The sequence below is a fragment of the Paralichthys olivaceus genome, chromosome 5 (genome assembly GCF_024713975.1).
Source record: "Paralichthys olivaceus isolate ysfri-2021 chromosome 5, ASM2471397v2, whole genome shotgun sequence".
Classification (NCBI taxonomy): domain Eukaryota; kingdom Metazoa; phylum Chordata; class Actinopteri; order Pleuronectiformes; family Paralichthyidae; genus Paralichthys; species Paralichthys olivaceus.
The window spans coordinates 22202025-22221614 of NC_091097.1; the positions used below are offsets into that span (position 1 = coordinate 22202025).

Genomic DNA, 19590 nt, shown 5'->3' on the forward strand with positions numbered 1-19590 from the left:
AAACACTACTTTATTCATGTTTTATTAACATATCATTTTCAAATTGTCTTATTTGGAGAGAGCGATGAAAGAGCAGGGAGTTTACTCTGCATCAGGGAAACAACTGGATATGAAACACTGACAATATTGCTGAAGGTCATTTTTGAAAATTGTAATGATTTTTTTCTTGCAACGATATGCCAAAATTGCACCTTGAGATTGATTTTGGAACAATTGACCCTCACGCCCACCCACACCTCAAGATGCTATGGTTGCAAAGCAACAGAAGAACCATTGATGATGGTGATGATTCACATGTATAAAGGAGGTATTGTGGGTGGAGTTAATCGCTTACGGCCATACCACCCTGAACACGCCCGATCTCGTCTGATCTCGGAAGCTAAGCAGGGTCGGGCCTGGTTAGTACTTGAATGGGAGACCGCCTGGGAATACCAGGTGCTGTAAGCTTTTTAGACTTTTCTTTGCAGAGGGCGCTGTTGCTGCTGCTTCAGAGGAGACACCTCTTGGAAAGAGCAGGAAAGACTGTTCATCAAAGGAAAAAAGAATATGGAACCCTCACATCATCACTGAAAGGTGAAAGTGAGCATTCATCAGATTTGTTTCTAATCAAAACACTACTTTATTCATGTTTTATTAACATATCATTTTCAAATTGTCTTATTTGGAGAGAGCGATGAAAGAGCAGGGAGTTTACTCTGCATCAGGGAAACAACTGGATATGAAACACTGACAATATTGCTGAAGGTCATTTTTGAAAATTGTAATGATTTTTTTCTTGCAACGATATGACAAAATTGCACCTTGAGATTGATTTTGGAACAATTGACCCTCCCGCCCACCCACAACTCAAGATGCTATGGTTGCAAAGCAACAGAAGAACCATTGATGATGGTGATGATTCACATGTATAAAGGAGGTATTGTGGGTGGAGTTAATCGCTTACGGCCATACCACCCTGAACACGCCCGATCTCGTCCGATCTCGGAAGCTAAGCAGGGTCGGGCCTGGTTAGTACTTGAATGGGAGACCGCCTGGGAATACCAGGTGCTGTAAGCTTTTTAGACTTTTCTTTGCAGAGGGCGCTGTTGCTGCTGCTTCAGAGGAGACACCTCTTGGAAAGAGCAGGAAAGACTGTTCATCAAAGGAAAAAAGAATATGGAACCCTCACATCATCACTGAAAGGTGAAAGTGAGCATTCATCAGATTTGTTTCTAATCAAAACACTACTTTATTCATGTTTTATTAACATATCATTTTCAAATTGTCTTATTTGGAGAGAGCGATGAAAGAGCAGGGAGTTTACTCTGCATCAGGGAAACAACTGGATATGAAACACTGACAATATTGCTGAAGGTCATTTTTGAAAATTGTAATGATTTTTTTCTTGCAACGATATGACAAAATTGCACCTTGAGATTGATTTTGGAACAATTGACCCTCCCGCCCACCCACACCTCAAGATGCTATGGTTGCAAAGCAACAGAAGAACCATTGATGATGGTGATGATTCACATGTATAAAGGAGGTATTGTGGGTGGAGTTAATCGCTTACGGCCATACCACCCTGAACACGCCCAATCTCGTCCGATCTCGGAAGCTAAGCAGGGTCTGGCCTGGTTAGTACTTGAATGGGAGACCGCCTGGGAATACCAGGTGCTGTAAGCTTTTTAGACTTTTCTTTGCAGAGGGCGCTGTTGCTGCTGCTTCAGAGGAGACACCTCTTGGAAAGAGCAGGAAAGACTGTTCATCAAAGGAAAAAAGAATATGGAACCCTCACATCATCACTGAAAGGTGAAAGTGAGCATTCATCAGATTTGTTTCTAATCAAAACACTACTTTATTCATGTTTTATTAACATATCATTTTCAAATTGTCTTATTTGGAGAGAGCGATGAGAGAGCAGGGAGTTTACTCTGCATCAGGGAAACAACTGGATATGAAACACTGACAATATTGCTGAAGGTCATTTTTGAAAATTGTAATGATTTTTTTCTTGCAACGATATGACAAAATTGCACCTTGAGATTGATTTTGGAACAATTGACCCTCCCGCCCAACCACACCTCAAGATGCTATGGTTGCAAAGCAACAGAAGAACCATTGATGATGGTGATGATTCACATGTATAAAGGAGGTATTGTGGGTGGAGTTAATCGCTTACGGCCATACCACCCTGAACACGCCCAATCTCGTCCGATCTCGGAAGCTAAGCAGGGTCGGGCCTGGTTAGTACTTGAATGGGAGACCGCCTGGGAATACCAGGTGCTGTAAGCTTTTTAGACTTTTCTTTGCAGAGGGCGCTGTTGCTGCTGCTTCAGAGGAGACACCTCTTGGAAAGAGCAGGAAAGACTGTTCATCAAAGGAAAAAAGAATATGGAACCCTCACATCATCACTGAAAGGTGAAAGTGAGCATTCATCAGATTTGTTTCTAATCAAAACACTACTTTATTCATGTTTTATTAACATATCATTTTCAAATTGTCTTATTTGGAGAGAGCGATGAAAGAGCAGGGAGTTTACTCTGCATCAGGGAAACAACTGGATATGAAACACTGACAATATTGCTGAAGGTCATTTTTGAAAATTGTAATGATTTTTTTCTTGCAACGATATGACAAAATTGCACCTTGAGATTGATTTTGGAACAATTGACCCTCCCGCCCAACCACACCTCAAGATGCTATGGTTGCAAAGCAACAGAAGAACCATTGATGATGGTGATGATTCACATGTATAAAGGAGGTATTGTGGGTGGAGTTAATCGCTTACGGCCATACCACCCTGAACACGCCCAATCTCGTCCGATCTCGGAAGCTAAGCAGGGTCGGGCCTGGTTAGTACTTGAATGGGAGACCGCCTGGGAATACCAGGTGCTGTAAGCTTTTTAGACTTTTCTTTGCAGAGGGCGCTGTTGCTGCTGCTTCAGAGGAGACACCTCTTGGAAAGAGCAGGAAAGACTGTTCATCAAAGGAAAAAAGAATATGGAACCCTCACATCATCACTGAAAGGTGAAAGTGAGCATTCATCAGATTTGTTTCTAATCAAAACACTACTTTATTCATGTTTTATTAACATATCATTTTCAAATTGTCTTATTTGGAGAGAGCGATGAAAGAGCAGGGAGTTTACTCTGCATCAGGGAAACAACTGGATATGAAACACTGACAATATTGCTGAAGGTCATTTTTGAAAATTGTAATGATTTTTTTCTTGCAACGATATGACAAAATTGCACCTTGAGATTGATTTTGGAACAATTGACCCTCCCGCCCACCCACACCTCAAGATGCTATGGTTGCAAAGCAACAGAAGAACCATTGATGATGGTGATGATTCACATGTATAAAGGAGGTATTGTGGGTGGAGTTAATCGCTTACGGCCATACCACCCTGAACACGCCCGATCTCGTCCGATCTCGGAAGCTAAGCAGGGTCGGGCCTGGTTAGTACTTGAATGGGAGACCGCCTGGGAATACCAGGTGCTGTAAGCTTTTTAGACTTTTCTTTGCAGAGGGCGCTGTTGCTGCTGCTTCAGAGGAGACACCTCTTGGAAAGAGCAGGAAAGACTGTTCATCAAAGGAAAAAAGAATATGGAACCCTCACATCATCACTGAAAGGTGAAAGTGAGCATTCATCAGATTTGTTTCTAATCAAAACACTACTTTATTCATGTTTTATTAACATATCATTTTCAAATTGTCTTATTTGGAGAGAGCGATGAGAGAGCAGGGAGTTTACTCTGCATCAGGGAAACAACTGGATATGAAACACTGACAATATTGCTGAAGGTCATTTTTGAAAATTGTAATGATTTTTTTCTTGCAACGATATGACAAAATTGCACCTTGAGATTGATTTTGGAACAATTGACCCCCCTGCCCACCCGCACCTCAAGATTCTATGGTTGCAAAGCAACAGAAGAACCATTGATGATGGTGATGATTCACATGTATAAAGGAGGTATTGTGGGTGGAGTTAATCGCTTACGGCCATACCACCCTGAACACGCCCGATCTCGTCTGATCTCGGAAACTAAGCACGGTCGGGCCTGGTTAGTACTTGAATGGGAGACCGCCTGGGAATACCAGGTGCTGTAAGCTTTTTAGACTTTTCTTTGCAGAGGGCGCTGTTGCTGCTGCTTCAGAGGAGACACCTCTTGGAAAGAGCAGGAAAGACTGTTCATCAAAGGAAAAAAGAATATGGAACCCTCACATCATCACTGAAAGGTGAAAGTGAGCATTCATCAGATTTGTTTCTAATCAAAACACTACTTTATTCATGTTTTATTAACATATCATTTTCAAATTGTCTTATTTGGAGAGAGCGATGAAAGAGCAGGGAGTTTACTCTGCATCAGGGAAACAACTGGATATGAAACACTGACAATATTGCTGAAGGTCATTTTTGAAAATTGTAATGATTTTTTTCTTGCAACGATATGACAAAATTGCACCTTGAGATTGATTTTGGAACAATTGACCCTCCCGCCCAACCACACCTCAAGATGCTATGGTTGCAAAGCAACAGAAGAACCATTGATGATGGTGATGATTCACATGTATAAAGGAGGTATTGTGGGTGGAGTTAATCGCTTACGGCCATACCACCCTGAACACGCCCGATCTCGTCCGATCTCGGAAGCTAAGCAGGGTCGGGCCTGGTTAGTACTTGAATGGGAGACCGCCTGGGAATACCAGGTGCTGTAAGCTTTTTAGACTTTTCTTTGCAGAGGGCGCTGTTGCTGCTGCTTCAGAGGAGACACCTCTTGGAAAGAGCAGGAAAGACTGTTCATCAAAGGAAAAAAGAATATGGAACCCTCACATCATCACTGAAAGGTGAAAGTGAGCATTCATCAGATTTGTTTCTAATCAAAACACTACTTTATTCATGTTTTATTAACATATCATTTTCAAATTGTCTTATTTGGAGAGAGCGATGAGAGAGCAGGGAGTTTACTCTGCATCAGGGAAACAACTGGATATGAAACACTGACAATATTGCTGAAGGTCATTTTTGAAAATTGTAATGATTTTTTTCTTGCAACGATATGACAAAATTGCACCTTGAGATTGATTTTGGAACAATTGACCCCCCTGCCCACCCGCACCTCAAGATTCTATGGTTGCAAAGCAACAGAAGAACCATTGATGATGGTGATGATTCACATGTATAAAGGAGGTATTGTGGGTGGAGTTAATCGCTTACGGCCATACCACCCTGAACACGCCCGATCTCGTCTGATCTCGGAAACTAAGCACGGTCGGGCCTGGTTAGTACTTGAATGGGAGACCGCCTGGGAATACCAGGTGCTGTAAGCTTTTTAGACTTTTCTTTGCAGAGGGCGCTGTTGCTGCTGCTTCAGAGGAGACACCTCTTGGAAAGAGCAGGAAAGACTGTTCATCAAAGGAAAAAAGAATATGGAACCCTCACATCATCACTGAAAGGTGAAAGTGAGCATTCATCAGATTTGTTTCTAATCAAAACACTACTTTATTCATGTTTTATTAACATATCATTTTCAAATTGTCTTATTTGGAGAGAGCGATGAAAGAGCAGGGAGTTTACTCTGCATCAGGGAAACAACTGGATATGAAACACTGACAATATTGCTGAAGGTCATTTTTGAAAATTGTAATGATTTTTTTCTTGCAACGATATGACAAAATTGCACCTTGAGATTGATTTTGGAACAATTGACCCTCCCGCCCACCCACACCTCAAGATGCTATGGTTGCAAAGCAACAGAAGAACCATTGATGATGGTGATGATTCACATGTATAAAGGAGGTATTGTGGGTGGAGTTAATCGCTTACGGCCATTGCACCCTGAACACACCCAATCTCGTCCGATCTCGGAAGCTAAGCAGGGTCGGGCCTGGTTAGTACTTGAATGGGAGACCGCCTGGGAATACCAGGTGCTGTAAGCTTTTTAGACTTTTCTTTGCAGAGGGCGCTGTTGCTGCTGCTTCAGAGGAGACACCTCTTGGAAAGAGCAGGAAAGACTGTTCATCAAAGGAAAAAAGAATATGGAACCCTCACATCATCACTGAAAGGTGAAAGTGAGCATTCATCAGATTTGTTTCTAATCAAAACACTACTTTATTCATGTTTTATTAACATATCATTTTCAAATTGTCTTATTTGGAGAGAGCGATGAAAGAGCAGGGAGTTTACTCTGCATCAGGGAAACAACTGGATATGAAACACTGACAATATTGCTGAAGGTCATTTTTGAAAATTGTAATGATTTTTTTCTTGCAACGATATGACAAAATTGCACCTTGAGATTGATTTTGGAACAATTGACCCTCCCGCCCAACCACACCTCAAGATGCTATGGTTGCAAAGCAACAGAAGAACCATTGATGATGGTGATGATTCACATGTATAAAGGAGGTATTGTGGGTGGAGTTAATCGCTTACGGCCATACCACCCTGAACACGCCCAATCTCGTCCGATCTCGGAAGCTAAGCAGGGTCGGGCCTGGTTAGTACTTGAATGGGAGACCGCCTGGGAATACCAGGTGCTGTAAGCTTTTTAGACTTTTCTTTGCAGAGGGCGCTGTTGCTGCTGCTTCAGAGGAGACACCTCTTGGAAAGAGCAGGAAAGACTGTTCATCAAAGGAAAAAAGAATATGGAACCCTCACATCATCACTGAAAGGTGAAAGTGAGCATTCATCAGATTTGTTTCTAATCAAAACACTACTTTATTCATGTTTTATTAACATATCATTTTCAAATTGTCTTATTTGGAGAGAGCGATGAAAGAGCAGGGAGTTTACTCTGCATCAGGGAAACAACTGGATATGAAACACTGACAATATTGCTGAAGGTCATTTTTGAAAATTGTAATGATTTTTTTCTTGCAACGATATGACAAAATTGCACCTTGAGATTGATTTTGGAACAATTGACCCTCCCGCCCACCCACACCTCAAGATGCTATGGTTGCAAAGCAACAGAAGAACCATTGATGATGGTGATGATTCACATGTATAAAGGAGGTATTGTGGGTGGAGTTAATCGCTTACGGCCATACCACCCTGAACACGCCCAATCTCGTCCGATCTCGGAAGCTAAGCAGGGTCGGGCCTGGTTAGTACTTGAATGGGAGACCGCCTGGGAATACCAGGTGCTGTAAGCTTTTTAGACTTTTCTTTGCAGAGGGCGCTGTTGCTGCTGCTTCAGAGGAGACACCTCTTGGAAAGAGCAGGAAAGACTGTTCATCAAAGGAAAAAAGAATATGGAACCCTCACATCATCACTGAAAGGTGAAAGTGAGCATTCATCAGATTTGTTTCTAATCAAAACACTACTTTATTCATGTTTTATTAACATATCATTTTCAAATTGTCTTATTTGGAGAGAGCGATGAAAGAGCAGGGAGTTTACTCTGCATCAGGGAAACAACTGGATATGAAACACTGACAATATTGCTGAAGGTCATTTTTGAAAATTGTAATGATTTTTTTCTTGCAACGATATGACAAAATTGCACCTTGAGATTGATTTTGGAACAATTGACCCTCACGCCCACCCACACCTCAAGATGCTATGGTTGCAAAGCAACATAAGAACCATTGATGATGGTGATGATTCACATGTATAAAGGAGGTATTGTGGGTGGAGTTAATCGCTTACGGCCATACCTCCCTGAACACGCCCAATCTCGTCCGATCTCGGAAGCTAAGCAGGGTCGGGCCTGGTTAGTACTTGAATGGGAGACCGCCTGGGAATACCAGGTGCTGTAAGCTTTTTAGACTTTTCTTTGCAGAGGGCGCTGTTGCTGCTGCTTCAGAGGAGACACCTCTTGGAAAGAGCAGGAAAGACTGTTCATCAAAGGAAAAAAGAATATGGAACCCTCACATCATCACTGAAAGGTGAAAGTGAGCATTCATCAGATTTGTTTCTAATCAAAACACTACTTTATTCATGTTTTATTAACATATCATTTTCAAATTGTCTTATTTGGAGAGAGCGATGAAAGAGCAGGGAGTTTACTCTGCATCAGGGAAACAACTGGATATGAAACACTGACAATATTGCTGAAGGTCATTTTTGAAAATTGTAATGATTTTTTTCTTGCAACGATATGCCAAAATTGCACCTTGAGATTGATTTTGGAACAATTGACCCTCACGCCCACCCACACCTCAAGATGCTATGGTTGCAAAGCAACAGAAGAACCATTGATGATGGTGATGATTCACATGTATAAAGGAGGTATTGTGGGTGGAGTTAATCGCTTACGGCCATACCTCCCTGAACACGCCCAATCTCGTCCGATCTCGGAAGCTAAGCAGGGTCGGGCCTGGTTAGTACTTGAATGGGAGACCGCCTGGGAATACCAGGTGCTGTAAGCTTTTTAGACTTTTCTTTGCAGAGGGCGCTGTTGCTGCTGCTTCAGAGGAGACACCTCTTGGAAAGAGCAGGAAAGACTGTTCATCAAAGGAAAAAAGAATATGGAACCCTCACATCATCACTGAAAGGTGAAAGTGAGCATTCATCAGATTTGTTTCTAATCAAAACACTACTTTATTCATGTTTTATTAACATATCATTTTCAAATTGTCTTATTTGGAGAGAGCGATGAAAGAGCAGGGAGTTTACTCTGCATCAGGGAAACAACTGGATATGAAACACTGACAATATTGCTGAAGGTCATTTTTGAAAATTGTAATGATTTTTTTCTTGCAACGATATGCCAAAATTGCACCTTGAGATTGATTTTGGAACAATTGACCCTCACGCCCACCCACACCTCAAGATGCTATGGTTGCAAAGCAACAGAAGAACCATTGATGATGGTGATGATTCACATGTATAAAGGAGGTATTGTGGGTGGAGTTAATCGCTTACGGCCATACCACCCTGAACACGCCCGATCTCGTCCGATCTTGGAAGCTAAGCAGGGTCGGGCCTGGTTAGTACTTGAATGGGAGACCGCCTGGGAATACCAGGTGCTGTAAGCTTTTTAGACTTTTCTTTGCAGAGGGCGCTGTTGCTGCTGCTTCAGAGGAGACACCTCTTGGAAAGAGCAGGAAAGACTGTTCATCAAAGGAAAAAAGAATATGGAACCCTCACATCATCACTGAAAGGTGAAAGTGAGCATTCATCAGATTTGTTTCTAATCAAAACACTACTTTATTCATGTTTTATTAACATATCATTTTCAAATTGTCTTATTTGGAGAGAGCGATGAGAGAGCAGGGAGTTTACTCTGCATCAGGGAAACAACTGGATATGAAACACTGACAATATTGCTGAAGGTCATTTTTGAAAATTGTAATGATTTTTTTCTTGCAACGATATGACAAAATTGCACCTTGAGATTGATTTTGGAACAATTGACCCCCCTGCCCACCCGCACCTCAAGATTCTATGGTTGCAAAGCAACAGAAGAACCATTGATGATGGTGATGATTCACATGTATAAAGGAGGTATTGTGGGTGGAGTTAATCGCTTACGGCCATACCACCCTGAACACGCCCGATCTCGTCTGATCTCGGAAACTAAGCACGGTCGGGCCTGGTTAGTACTTGAATGGGAGACCGCCTGGGAATACCAGGTGCTGTAAGCTTTTTAGACTTTTCTTTGCAGAGGGCGCTGTTGCTGCTGCTTCAGAGGAGACACCTCTTGGAAAGAGCAGGAAAGACTGTTCATCAAAGGAAAAAAGAATATGGAACCCTCACATCATCACTGAAAGGTGAAAGTGAGCATTCATCAGATTTGTTTCTAATCAAAACACTACTTTATTCATGTTTTATTAACATATCATTTTCAAATTGTCTTATTTGGAGAGAGCGATGAGAGAGCAGGGAGTTTACTCTGCATCAGGGAAACAACTGGATATGAAACACTGACAATATTGCTGAAGGTCATTTTTGAAAATTGTAATGATTTTTTTCTTGCAACGATATGACAAAATTGCACCTTGAGATTGATTTTGGAACAATTGACCCCCCTGCCCACCCGCACCTCAAGATTCTATGGTTGCAAAGCAACAGAAGAACCATTGATGATGGTGATGATTCACATGTATAAAGGAGGTATTGTGGGTGGAGTTAATCGCTTACGGCCATACCACCCTGAACACGCCCGATCTCGTCTGATCTCGGAAACTAAGCACGGTCGGGCCTGGTTAGTACTTGAATGGGAGACCGCCTGGGAATACCAGGTGCTGTAAGCTTTTTAGACTTTTCTTTGCAGAGGGCGCTGTTGCTGCTGCTTCAGAGGAGACACCTCTTGGAAAGAGCAGGAAAGACTGTTCATCAAAGGAAAAAAGAATATGGAACCCTCACATCATCACTGAAAGGTGAAAGTGAGCATTCATCAGATTTGTTTCTAATCAAAACACTACTTTATTCATGTTTTATTAACATATCATTTTCAAATTGTCTTATTTGGAGAGAGCGATGAAAGAGCAGGGAGTTTACTCTGCATCAGGGAAACAACTGGATATGAAACACTGACAATATTGCTGAAGGTCATTTTTGAAAATTGTAATGATTTTTTTCTTGCAACGATATGACAAAATTGCACCTTGAGATTGATTTTGGAACAATTGACCCCCCTGCCCACCCACACCTCAAGATTCTATGGTTGCAAAGCAACAGAAGAACCATTGATGATGGTGATGATTCACATGTATAAAGGAGGTATTGTGGGTGGAGTTAATCGCTTACGGCCATACCACCCTGAACACGCCCGATCTCGTCTGATCTCGGAAACTAAGCACGGTCGGGCCTGGTTAGTACTTGAATGGGAGACCGCCTGGGAATACCAGGTGCTGTAAGCTTTTTAGACTTTTCTTTGCAGAGGGCGCTGTTGCTGCTGCTTCAGAGGAGACACCTCTTGGAAAGAGCAGGAAAGACTGTTCATCAAAGGAAAAAAGAATATGGAACCCTCACATCATCACTGAAAGGTGAAAGTGAGCATTCATCAGATTTGTTTCTAATCAAAACACTACTTTATTCATGTTTTATTAACATATCATTTTCAAATTGTCTTATTTGGAGAGAGCGATGAAAGAGCAGGGAGTTTACTCTGCATCAGGGAAACAACTGGATATGAAACACTGACAATATTGCTGAAGGTCATTTTTGAAAATTGTAATGATTTTTTTCTTGCAACGATATGACAAAATTGCACCTTGAGATTGATTTTGGAACAATTGACCCTCACGCCCACCCACACCTCAAGATGCTATGGTTGCAAAGCAACAGAAGAACCATTGATGATGGTGATGATTCACATGTATAAAGGAGGTATTGTGGGTGGAGTTAATCGCTTACGGCCATACCACCCTGAACACGCCCAATCTCGTCCGATCTCGGAAGCTAAGCAGGGTCGGGCCTGGTTAGTACTTGAATGGGAGACCGCCTGGGAATACCAGGTGCTGTAAGCTTTTTAGACTTTTCTTTGCAGAGGGCGCTGTTGCTGCTGCTTCAGAGGAGACACCTCTTGGAAAGAGCAGGAAAGACTGTTCATCAAAGGAAAAAAGAATATGGAACCCTCACATCATCACTGAAAGGTGAAAGTGAGCATTCATCAGATTTGTTTCTAATCAAAACACTACTTTATTCATGTTTTATTAACATATCATTTTCAAATTGTCTTATTTGGAGAGAGCGATGAAAGAGCAGGGAGTTTACTCTGCATCAGGGAAACAACTGGATATGAAACACTGACAATATTGCTGAAGGTCATTTTTGAAAATTGTAATGATTTTTTTCTTGCAACGATATGACAAAATTGCACCTTGAGATTGATTTTGGAACAATTGACCCTCACGCCCACCCACACCTCAAGATGCTATGGTTGCAAAGCAACAGAAGAACCATTGATGATGGTGATGATTCACATGTATAAAGGAGGTATTGTGGGTGGAGTTAATCGCTTACGGCCATACCACCCTGAACACGCCCAATCTCGTCCGATCTCGGAAGCTAAGCAGGGTCGGGCCTGGTTAGTACTTGAATGGGAGACCGCCTGGGAATACCAGGTGCTGTAAGCTTTTTAGACTTTTCTTTGCAGAGGGCGCTGTTGCTGCTGCTTCAGAGGAGACACCTCTTGGAAAGAGCAGGAAAGACTGTTCATCAAAGGAAAAAAGAATATGGAACCCTCACATCATCACTGAAAGGTGAAAGTGAGCATTCATCAGATTTGTTTCTAATCAAAACACTACTTTATTCATGTTTTATTAACATATCATTTTCAAATTGTCTTATTTGGAGAGAGCGATGAAAGAGCAGGGAGTTTACTCTGCATCAGGGAAACAACTGGATATGAAACACTGACAATATTGCTGAAGGTCATTTTTGAAAATTGTAATGATTTTTTTCTTGCAACGATATGCCAAAATTGCACCTTGAGATTGATTTTGGAACAATTGACCCTCACGCCCACCCACACCTCAAGATGCTATGGTTGCAAAGCAACAGAAGAACCATTGATGATGGTGATGATTCACATGTATAAAGGAGGTATTGTGGGTGGAGTTAATCGCTTACGGCCATACCACCCTGAACACGCCCGATCTCGTCCGATCTCGGAAGCTAAGCAGGGTCGGGCCTGGTTAGTACTTGAATGGGAGACCGCCTGGGAATACCAGGTGCTGTAAGCTTTTTAGACTTTTCTTTGCAGAGGGCGCTGTTGCTGCTGCTTCAGAGGAGACACCTCTTGGAAAGAGCAGGAAAGACTGTTCATCAAAGGAAAAAAGAATATGGAACCCTCACATCATCACTGAAAGGTGAAAGTGAGCATTCATCAGATTTGTTTCTAATCAAAACACTACTTTATTCATGTTTTATTAACATATCATTTTCAAATTGTCTTATTTGGAGAGAGCGATGAAAGAGCAGGGAGTTTACTCTGCATCAGGGAAACAACTGGATATGAAACACTGACAATATTGCTGAAGGTCATTTTTGAAAATTGTAATGATTTTTTTCTTGCAACGATATGACAAAATTGCACCTTGAGATTGATTTTGGAACAATTGACCCTCCCGCCCACCCACACCTCAAGATGCTATGGTTGCAAAGCAACAGAAGAACCATTGATGATGGTGATGATTCACATGTATAAAGGAGGTATTGTGGGTGGAGTTAATCGCTTACGGCCATACCACCCTGAACACGCCCAATCTCGTCCGATCTCGGAAGCTAAGCAGGGTCTGGCCTGGTTAGTACTTGAATGGGAGACCGCCTGGGAATACCAGGTGCTGTAAGCTTTTTAGACTTTTCTTTGCAGAGGGCGCTGTTGCTGCTGCTTCAGAGGAGACACCTCTTGGAAAGAGCAGGAAAGACTGTTCATCAAAGGAAAAAAGAATATGGAACCCTCACATCATCACTGAAAGGTGAAAGTGAGCATTCATCAGATTTGTTTCTAATCAAAACACTACTTTATTCATGTTTTATTAACATATCATTTTCAAATTGTCTTATTTGGAGAGAGCGATGAGAGAGCAGGGAGTTTACTCTGCATCAGGGAAACAACTGGATATGAAACACTGACAATATTGCTGAAGGTCATTTTTGAAAATTGTAATGATTTTTTTCTTGCAACGATATGACAAAATTGCACCTTGAGATTGATTTTGGAACAATTGACCCTCCCGCCCAACCACACCTCAAGATGCTATGGTTGCAAAGCAACAGAAGAACCATTGATGATGGTGATGATTCACATGTATAAAGGAGGTATTGTGGGTGGAGTTAATCGCTTACGGCCATACCACCCTGAACACGCCCAATCTCGTCCGATCTCGGAAGCTAAGCAGGGTCGGGCCTGGTTAGTACTTGAATGGGAGACCGCCTGGGAATACCAGGTGCTGTAAGCTTTTTAGACTTTTCTTTGCAGAGGGCGCTGTTGCTGCTGCTTCAGAGGAGACACCTCTTGGAAAGAGCAGGAAAGACTGTTCATCAAAGGAAAAAAGAATATGGAACCCTCACATCATCACTGAAAGGTGAAAGTGAGCATTCATCAGATTTGTTTCTAATCAAAACACTACTTTATTCATGTTTTATTAACATATCATTTTCAAATTGTCTTATTTGGAGAGAGCGATGAAAGAGCAGGGAGTTTACTCTGCATCAGGGAAACAACTGGATATGAAACACTGACAATATTGCTGAAGGTCATTTTTGAAAATTGTAATGATTTTTTTCTTGCAACGATATGACAAAATTGCACCTTGAGATTGATTTTGGAACAATTGACCCTCCCGCCCAACCACACCTCAAGATGCTATGGTTGCAAAGCAACAGAAGAACCATTGATGATGGTGATGATTCACATGTATAAAGGAGGTATTGTGGGTGGAGTTAATCGCTTACGGCCATACCACCCTGAACACGCCCAATCTCGTCCGATCTCGGAAGCTAAGCAGGGTCGGGCCTGGTTAGTACTTGAATGGGAGACCGCCTGGGAATACCAGGTGCTGTAAGCTTTTTAGACTTTTCTTTGCAGAGGGCGCTGTTGCTGCTGCTTCAGAGGAGACACCTCTTGGAAAGAGCAGGAAAGACTGTTCATCAAAGGAAAAAAGAATATGGAACCCTCACATCATCACTGAAAGGTGAAAGTGAGCATTCATCAGATTTGTTTCTAATCAAAACACTACTTTATTCATGTTTTATTAACATATCATTTTCAAATTGTCTTATTTGGAGAGAGCGATGAAAGAGCAGGGAGTTTACTCTGCATCAGGGAAACAACTGGATATGAAACACTGACAATATTGCTGAAGGTCATTTTTGAAAATTGTAATGATTTTTTTCTTGCAACGATATGACAAAATTGCACCTTGAGATTGATTTTGGAACAATTGACCCTCCCGCCCACCCACACCTCAAGATGCTATGGTTGCAAAGCAACAGAAGAACCATTGATGATGGTGATGATTCACATGTATAAAGGAGGTATTGTGGGTGGAGTTAATCGCTTACGGCCATACCACCCTGAACACGCCCGATCTCGTCCGATCTCGGAAGCTAAGCAGGGTCGGGCCTGGTTAGTACTTGAATGGGAGACCGCCTGGGAATACCAGGTGCTGTAAGCTTTTTAGACTTTTCTTTGCAGAGGGCGCTGTTGCTGCTGCTTCAGAGGAGACACCTCTTGGAAAGAGCAGGAAAGACTGTTCATCAAAGGAAAAAAGAATATGGAACCCTCACATCATCACTGAAAGGTGAAAGTGAGCATTCATCAGATTTGTTTCTAATCAAAACACTACTTTATTCATGTTTTATTAACATATCATTTTCAAATTGTCTTATTTGGAGAGAGCGATGAGAGAGCAGGGAGTTTACTCTGCATCAGGGAAACAACTGGATATGAAACACTGACAATATTGCTGAAGGTCATTTTTGAAAATTGTAATGATTTTTTTCTTGCAACGATATGACAAAATTGCACCTTGAGATTGATTTTGGAACAATTGACCCCCCTGCCCACCCGCACCTCAAGATTCTATGGTTGCAAAGCAACAGAAGAACCATTGATGATGGTGATGATTCACATGTATAAAGGAGGTATTGTGGGTGGAGTTAATCGCTTACGGCCATACCACCCTGAACACGCCCGATCTCGTCTGATCTCGGAAACTAAGCACGGTCGGGCCTGGTTAGTACTTGAATGGGAGACCGCCTGGGAATACCAGGTGCTGTAAGCTTTTTAGACTTTTCTTTGCAGAGGGCGCTGTTGCTGCTGCTTCAGAGGAGACACCTCTTGGAAAGAGCAGGAAAGACTGTTCATCAAAGGAAAAAAGAATATGGAACCCTCACATCATCACTGAAAGGTGAAAGTGAGCATTCATCAGATTTGTTTCTAATCAAAACACTACTTTATTCATGTTTTATTAACATATCATTTTCAAATTGTCTTATTTGGAGAGAGCGATGAAAGAGCAGGGAGTTTACTCTGCATCAGGGAAACAACTGGATATGAAACACTGACAATATTGCTGAAGGTCATTTTTGAAAATTGTAATGATTTTTTTCTTGCAACGATATGACAAAATTGCACCTTGAGATTGATTTTGGAACAATTGACCCTCCCGCCCAACCACACCTCAAGATGCTATGGTTGCAAAGCAACAGAAGAACCATTGATGATGGTGATGATTCACATGTATAAAGGAGGTATTGTGGGTGGAGTTAATCGCTTACGGCCATACCACCCTGAACACGCCCGATCTCGTCCGATCTCGGAAGCTAAGCAGGGTCGGGCCTGGTTAGTACTTGAATGGGAGACCGCCTGGGAATACCAGGTGCTGTAAGCTTTTTAGACTTTTCTTTGCAGAGGGCGCTGTTGCTGCTGCTTCAGAGGAGACACCTCTTGGAAAGAGCAGGAAAGACTGTTCATCAAAGGAAAAAAGAATATGGAACCCTCACATCATCACTGAAAGGTGAAAGTGAGCATTCATCAGATTTGTTTCTAATCAAAACACTACTTTATTCATGTTTTATTAACATATAATTTTCAAATTGTCTTATTTGGAGAGAGCGATGAGAGAGCAGGGAGTTTACTCTGCATCAGGGAAACAACTGGATATGAAACACTGACAATATTGCTGAAGGTCATTTTTGAAAATTGTAATGATTTTTTTCTTGCAACGATATGACAAAATTGCACCTTGAGATTGATTTTGGAACAATTGACCCCCCTGCCCACCCGCACCTCAAGATTCTATGGTTGCAAAGCAACAGAAGAACCATTGATGATGGTGATGATTCACATGTATAAAGGAGGTATTGTGGGTGGAGTTAATCGCTTACGGCCATACCACCCTGAACACGCCCGATCTCGTCTGATCTCGGAAACTAAGCACGGTCGGGCCTGGTTAGTACTTGAATGGGAGACCGCCTGGGAATACCAGGTGCTGTAAGCTTTTTAGACTTTTCTTTGCAGAGGGCGCTGTTGCTGCTGCTTCAGAGGAGACACCTCTTGGAAAGAGCAGGAAAGACTGTTCATCAAAGGAAAAAAGAATATGGAACCCTCACATCATCACTGAAAGGTGAAAGTGAGCATTCATCAGATTTGTTTCTAATCAAAACACTACTTTATTCATGTTTTATTAACATATCATTTTCAAATTGTCTTATTTGGAGAGAGCGATGAAAGAGCAGGGAGTTTACTCTGCATCAGGGAAACAACTGGATATGAAACACTGACAATATTGCTGAAGGTCATTTTTGAAAATTGTAATGATTTTTTTCTTGCAACGATATGACAAAATTGCACCTTGAGATTGATTTTGGAACAATTGACCCTCCCGCCCACCCACAACTCAAGATGCTATGGTTGCAAAGCAACAGAAGAACCATTGATGATGGTGATGATTCACATGTATAAAGGAGGTATTGTGGGTGGAGTTAATCGCTTACGGCCATACCACCCTGAACACGCCCAATCTCGTCCGATCTCGGAAGCTAAGCAGGGTCGGGCCTGGTTAGTACTTGAATGGGAGACCGCCTGGGAATACCAGGTGCTGTAAGCTTTTTAGACTTTTCTTTGCAGAGGGCGCTGTTGCTGCTGCTTCAGAGGAGACACCTCTTGGAAAGAGCAGGAAAGACTGTTCATCAAAGGAAAAAAGAATATGGAACCCTCACATCATCACTGAAAGGTGAAAGTGAGCATTCATCAGATTTGTTTCTAATCAAAACACTACTTTATTCATGTTTTATTAACATATCATTTTCAAATTGTCTTATTTGGAGAGAGCGATGAAAGAGCAGGGAGTTTACTCTGCATCAGGGAAACAACTGGATATGAAACACTGACAATATTGCTGAAGGTCATTTTTGAAAATTGTAATGATTTTTTTCTTGCAACGATATGACAAAATTGCACCTTGAGATTGATTTTGGAACAATTGACCCTCCCGCCCAACCACACCTCAAGATGCTATGGTTGCAAAGCAACAGAAGAACCATTGATGATGGTGATGATTCACATGTATAAAGGAGGTATTGTGGGTGGAGTTAATCGCTTACGGCCATACCACCCTGAACACGCCCAATCTCGTCCGATCTCGGAAGCTAAGCAGGGTCGGGCCTGGTTAGTACTTGAATGGGAGACCGCCTGGGAATACCAGGTGCTGTAAGCTTTTTAGACTTTTCTTTGCAGAGGGCGCTGTTGCTGCTGCTTCAGAGGAGACACCTCTTGGAAAGAGCAGGAAAGACTGTTCATCAAAGGAAAAAAGAATATGGAACCCTCACATCATCACTGAAAGGTGAAAGTGAGCATTCATCAGATTTGTTTCTAATCAAAACACTGCTTTATTCATGTTTTATTAACATATCATTTTCAAATTGTCTTATTTGGAGAGAGCGATGAGAGAGCAGGGAGTTTACTCTGCATCAGGGAAACAACTGGATATGAAACACTGACAATATTGCTGAAGGTCATTTTTGAAAATTGTAATGATTTTTTTCTTGCAACGATATGACAAAATTGCACCTTGAGATTGATTTTGGAACAATTGACCCCCCTGCCCACCCACACCTCAAGATGCTATGGTTGCAAAGCAACAGAAGAACCATTGATGATGGTGATGATTCACATGTATAAAGGAGGTATTGTGGGTGGAGTTAATCGCTTACGGCCATACCACCCTGAACACGCCCAATCTCGTCCGATCTCGGAAGCTAAGCAGGGTCGGGCCTGGTTAGTACTTGAATGGGAGACCGCCTGGGAATACCAGGTGCTGTAAGCTTTTTAGACTTTTCTTTGCAGAGGGCGCTGTTGCTGCTGCTTCAGAGGAGACACCTCTTGGAAAGAGCAGGAAAGACTGTTCATCAAAGGAAAAAAGAATATGGAACCCTCACATCATCACTGAAAGGTGAAAGTGAGCATTCATCAGATTTGTTTCTAATCAAAACACTACTTTATTCATGTTTTATTAACATATCATTTTCAAATTGTCTTATTTGGAGAGAGCGATGAAAGAGCAGGGAGTTTACTCTGCATCAGGGAAACAACTGGATATGAAACACTGACAATATTGCTGAAGGTCATTTTTGAAAATTGTAATGATTTTTTTCTTGCAACGATATGCCAAAATTGCACCTTGAGATTGATTTTGGAACAATTGACCCTCACGCCCACCCACACCTCAAGATGCTATGGTTGCAAAGCAACAGAAGAACCATTGATGATGGTGATGATTCACATGTATAAAGGAGGTATTGTGGGTGGAGTTAATCGCTTACGGCCATACCACCCTGAACACGCCCGATCTCGTCCGATCTCGGAAGCTAAGCAGGGTCGGGCCTGGTTAGTACTTGAATGGGAGACCGCCTGGGAATACCAGGTGCTGTAAGCTTTTTAGACTTTTCTTTGCAGAGGGCGCTGTTGCTGCTGCTTCAGAGGAGACACCTCTTGGAAAGAGCAGGAAAGACTGTTCATCAAAGGAAAAAAGAATATGGAACCCTCACATCATCACTGAAAGGTGAAAGTGAGCATTCATCAGATTTGTTTCTAATCAAAACACTACTTTATTCATGTTTTATTAACATATCATTTTCAAATTGTCTTATTTGGAGAGAGCGATGAAAGAGCAGGGAGTTTACTCTGCATCAGGGAAACA

The 19590-nt window shown here is 41.9% G+C and overlaps 32 non-coding genes across 32 annotated transcripts; all 32 read left to right on the plus strand.

Annotated features, from left to right (window-relative positions):
• Window positions 1-328: 328 nt before the first annotated feature.
• LOC138408242 (5S ribosomal RNA) lies at window positions 329-447 on the plus strand. The gene has a single exon (XR_011241561.1). It is a non-coding gene; the product is annotated as a 5S ribosomal RNA (ribosomal RNA).
• A 490-nt stretch (window positions 448-937) lies between these two features.
• Window positions 938-1056, plus strand: LOC138407939 (5S ribosomal RNA). Its single transcript, XR_011241257.1, has one exon. It is a non-coding gene; the product is annotated as a 5S ribosomal RNA (ribosomal RNA).
• A 490-nt stretch (window positions 1057-1546) lies between these two features.
• Window positions 1547-1665, plus strand: LOC138409276 (5S ribosomal RNA). The gene has a single exon (XR_011242596.1). It is a non-coding gene; the product is annotated as a 5S ribosomal RNA (ribosomal RNA).
• Window positions 1666-2155: 490 nt separating this feature from the next.
• On the plus strand, window positions 2156-2274 carry LOC138408918 (5S ribosomal RNA). Its single transcript, XR_011242239.1, has one exon. It is a non-coding gene; the product is annotated as a 5S ribosomal RNA (ribosomal RNA).
• A 490-nt stretch (window positions 2275-2764) lies between these two features.
• LOC138408919 (5S ribosomal RNA) lies at window positions 2765-2883 on the plus strand. The gene has a single exon (XR_011242240.1). It is a non-coding gene; the product is annotated as a 5S ribosomal RNA (ribosomal RNA).
• Window positions 2884-3373: 490 nt separating this feature from the next.
• Window positions 3374-3492, plus strand: LOC138407940 (5S ribosomal RNA). The gene has a single exon (XR_011241258.1). It is a non-coding gene; the product is annotated as a 5S ribosomal RNA (ribosomal RNA).
• A 490-nt stretch (window positions 3493-3982) lies between these two features.
• LOC138409185 (5S ribosomal RNA) lies at window positions 3983-4101 on the plus strand. The gene has a single exon (XR_011242505.1). It is a non-coding gene; the product is annotated as a 5S ribosomal RNA (ribosomal RNA).
• A 490-nt stretch (window positions 4102-4591) lies between these two features.
• LOC138407941 (5S ribosomal RNA) lies at window positions 4592-4710 on the plus strand. Its single transcript, XR_011241259.1, has one exon. It is a non-coding gene; the product is annotated as a 5S ribosomal RNA (ribosomal RNA).
• A 490-nt stretch (window positions 4711-5200) lies between these two features.
• Window positions 5201-5319, plus strand: LOC138409186 (5S ribosomal RNA). Its single transcript, XR_011242506.1, has one exon. It is a non-coding gene; the product is annotated as a 5S ribosomal RNA (ribosomal RNA).
• A 490-nt stretch (window positions 5320-5809) lies between these two features.
• On the plus strand, window positions 5810-5928 carry LOC138409307 (5S ribosomal RNA). Its single transcript, XR_011242627.1, has one exon. It is a non-coding gene; the product is annotated as a 5S ribosomal RNA (ribosomal RNA).
• A 490-nt stretch (window positions 5929-6418) lies between these two features.
• LOC138408920 (5S ribosomal RNA) lies at window positions 6419-6537 on the plus strand. Its single transcript, XR_011242241.1, has one exon. It is a non-coding gene; the product is annotated as a 5S ribosomal RNA (ribosomal RNA).
• A 490-nt stretch (window positions 6538-7027) lies between these two features.
• Window positions 7028-7146, plus strand: LOC138408921 (5S ribosomal RNA). Its single transcript, XR_011242242.1, has one exon. It is a non-coding gene; the product is annotated as a 5S ribosomal RNA (ribosomal RNA).
• Window positions 7147-7636: 490 nt separating this feature from the next.
• Window positions 7637-7755, plus strand: LOC138409058 (5S ribosomal RNA). Its single transcript, XR_011242379.1, has one exon. It is a non-coding gene; the product is annotated as a 5S ribosomal RNA (ribosomal RNA).
• Window positions 7756-8245: 490 nt separating this feature from the next.
• On the plus strand, window positions 8246-8364 carry LOC138409060 (5S ribosomal RNA). The gene has a single exon (XR_011242381.1). It is a non-coding gene; the product is annotated as a 5S ribosomal RNA (ribosomal RNA).
• Window positions 8365-8854: 490 nt separating this feature from the next.
• Window positions 8855-8973, plus strand: LOC138408714 (5S ribosomal RNA). The gene has a single exon (XR_011242033.1). It is a non-coding gene; the product is annotated as a 5S ribosomal RNA (ribosomal RNA).
• Window positions 8974-9463: 490 nt separating this feature from the next.
• LOC138409187 (5S ribosomal RNA) lies at window positions 9464-9582 on the plus strand. Its single transcript, XR_011242507.1, has one exon. It is a non-coding gene; the product is annotated as a 5S ribosomal RNA (ribosomal RNA).
• Window positions 9583-10072: 490 nt separating this feature from the next.
• Window positions 10073-10191, plus strand: LOC138409188 (5S ribosomal RNA). Its single transcript, XR_011242508.1, has one exon. It is a non-coding gene; the product is annotated as a 5S ribosomal RNA (ribosomal RNA).
• A 490-nt stretch (window positions 10192-10681) lies between these two features.
• Window positions 10682-10800, plus strand: LOC138409189 (5S ribosomal RNA). Its single transcript, XR_011242509.1, has one exon. It is a non-coding gene; the product is annotated as a 5S ribosomal RNA (ribosomal RNA).
• A 490-nt stretch (window positions 10801-11290) lies between these two features.
• On the plus strand, window positions 11291-11409 carry LOC138408922 (5S ribosomal RNA). Its single transcript, XR_011242243.1, has one exon. It is a non-coding gene; the product is annotated as a 5S ribosomal RNA (ribosomal RNA).
• A 490-nt stretch (window positions 11410-11899) lies between these two features.
• Window positions 11900-12018, plus strand: LOC138408923 (5S ribosomal RNA). Its single transcript, XR_011242244.1, has one exon. It is a non-coding gene; the product is annotated as a 5S ribosomal RNA (ribosomal RNA).
• Window positions 12019-12508: 490 nt separating this feature from the next.
• Window positions 12509-12627, plus strand: LOC138407942 (5S ribosomal RNA). The gene has a single exon (XR_011241260.1). It is a non-coding gene; the product is annotated as a 5S ribosomal RNA (ribosomal RNA).
• Window positions 12628-13117: 490 nt separating this feature from the next.
• LOC138409277 (5S ribosomal RNA) lies at window positions 13118-13236 on the plus strand. The gene has a single exon (XR_011242597.1). It is a non-coding gene; the product is annotated as a 5S ribosomal RNA (ribosomal RNA).
• A 490-nt stretch (window positions 13237-13726) lies between these two features.
• Window positions 13727-13845, plus strand: LOC138408925 (5S ribosomal RNA). Its single transcript, XR_011242246.1, has one exon. It is a non-coding gene; the product is annotated as a 5S ribosomal RNA (ribosomal RNA).
• Window positions 13846-14335: 490 nt separating this feature from the next.
• LOC138408926 (5S ribosomal RNA) lies at window positions 14336-14454 on the plus strand. Its single transcript, XR_011242247.1, has one exon. It is a non-coding gene; the product is annotated as a 5S ribosomal RNA (ribosomal RNA).
• A 490-nt stretch (window positions 14455-14944) lies between these two features.
• Window positions 14945-15063, plus strand: LOC138407943 (5S ribosomal RNA). The gene has a single exon (XR_011241261.1). It is a non-coding gene; the product is annotated as a 5S ribosomal RNA (ribosomal RNA).
• A 490-nt stretch (window positions 15064-15553) lies between these two features.
• On the plus strand, window positions 15554-15672 carry LOC138409190 (5S ribosomal RNA). Its single transcript, XR_011242510.1, has one exon. It is a non-coding gene; the product is annotated as a 5S ribosomal RNA (ribosomal RNA).
• Window positions 15673-16162: 490 nt separating this feature from the next.
• On the plus strand, window positions 16163-16281 carry LOC138407944 (5S ribosomal RNA). The gene has a single exon (XR_011241262.1). It is a non-coding gene; the product is annotated as a 5S ribosomal RNA (ribosomal RNA).
• A 490-nt stretch (window positions 16282-16771) lies between these two features.
• Window positions 16772-16890, plus strand: LOC138409191 (5S ribosomal RNA). Its single transcript, XR_011242511.1, has one exon. It is a non-coding gene; the product is annotated as a 5S ribosomal RNA (ribosomal RNA).
• A 490-nt stretch (window positions 16891-17380) lies between these two features.
• Window positions 17381-17499, plus strand: LOC138408927 (5S ribosomal RNA). The gene has a single exon (XR_011242248.1). It is a non-coding gene; the product is annotated as a 5S ribosomal RNA (ribosomal RNA).
• A 490-nt stretch (window positions 17500-17989) lies between these two features.
• On the plus strand, window positions 17990-18108 carry LOC138408928 (5S ribosomal RNA). Its single transcript, XR_011242249.1, has one exon. It is a non-coding gene; the product is annotated as a 5S ribosomal RNA (ribosomal RNA).
• Window positions 18109-18598: 490 nt separating this feature from the next.
• On the plus strand, window positions 18599-18717 carry LOC138408929 (5S ribosomal RNA). Its single transcript, XR_011242250.1, has one exon. It is a non-coding gene; the product is annotated as a 5S ribosomal RNA (ribosomal RNA).
• A 490-nt stretch (window positions 18718-19207) lies between these two features.
• LOC138407946 (5S ribosomal RNA) lies at window positions 19208-19326 on the plus strand. Its single transcript, XR_011241264.1, has one exon. It is a non-coding gene; the product is annotated as a 5S ribosomal RNA (ribosomal RNA).
• The last annotated feature ends 264 nt before the right edge of the window (window positions 19327-19590 follow it).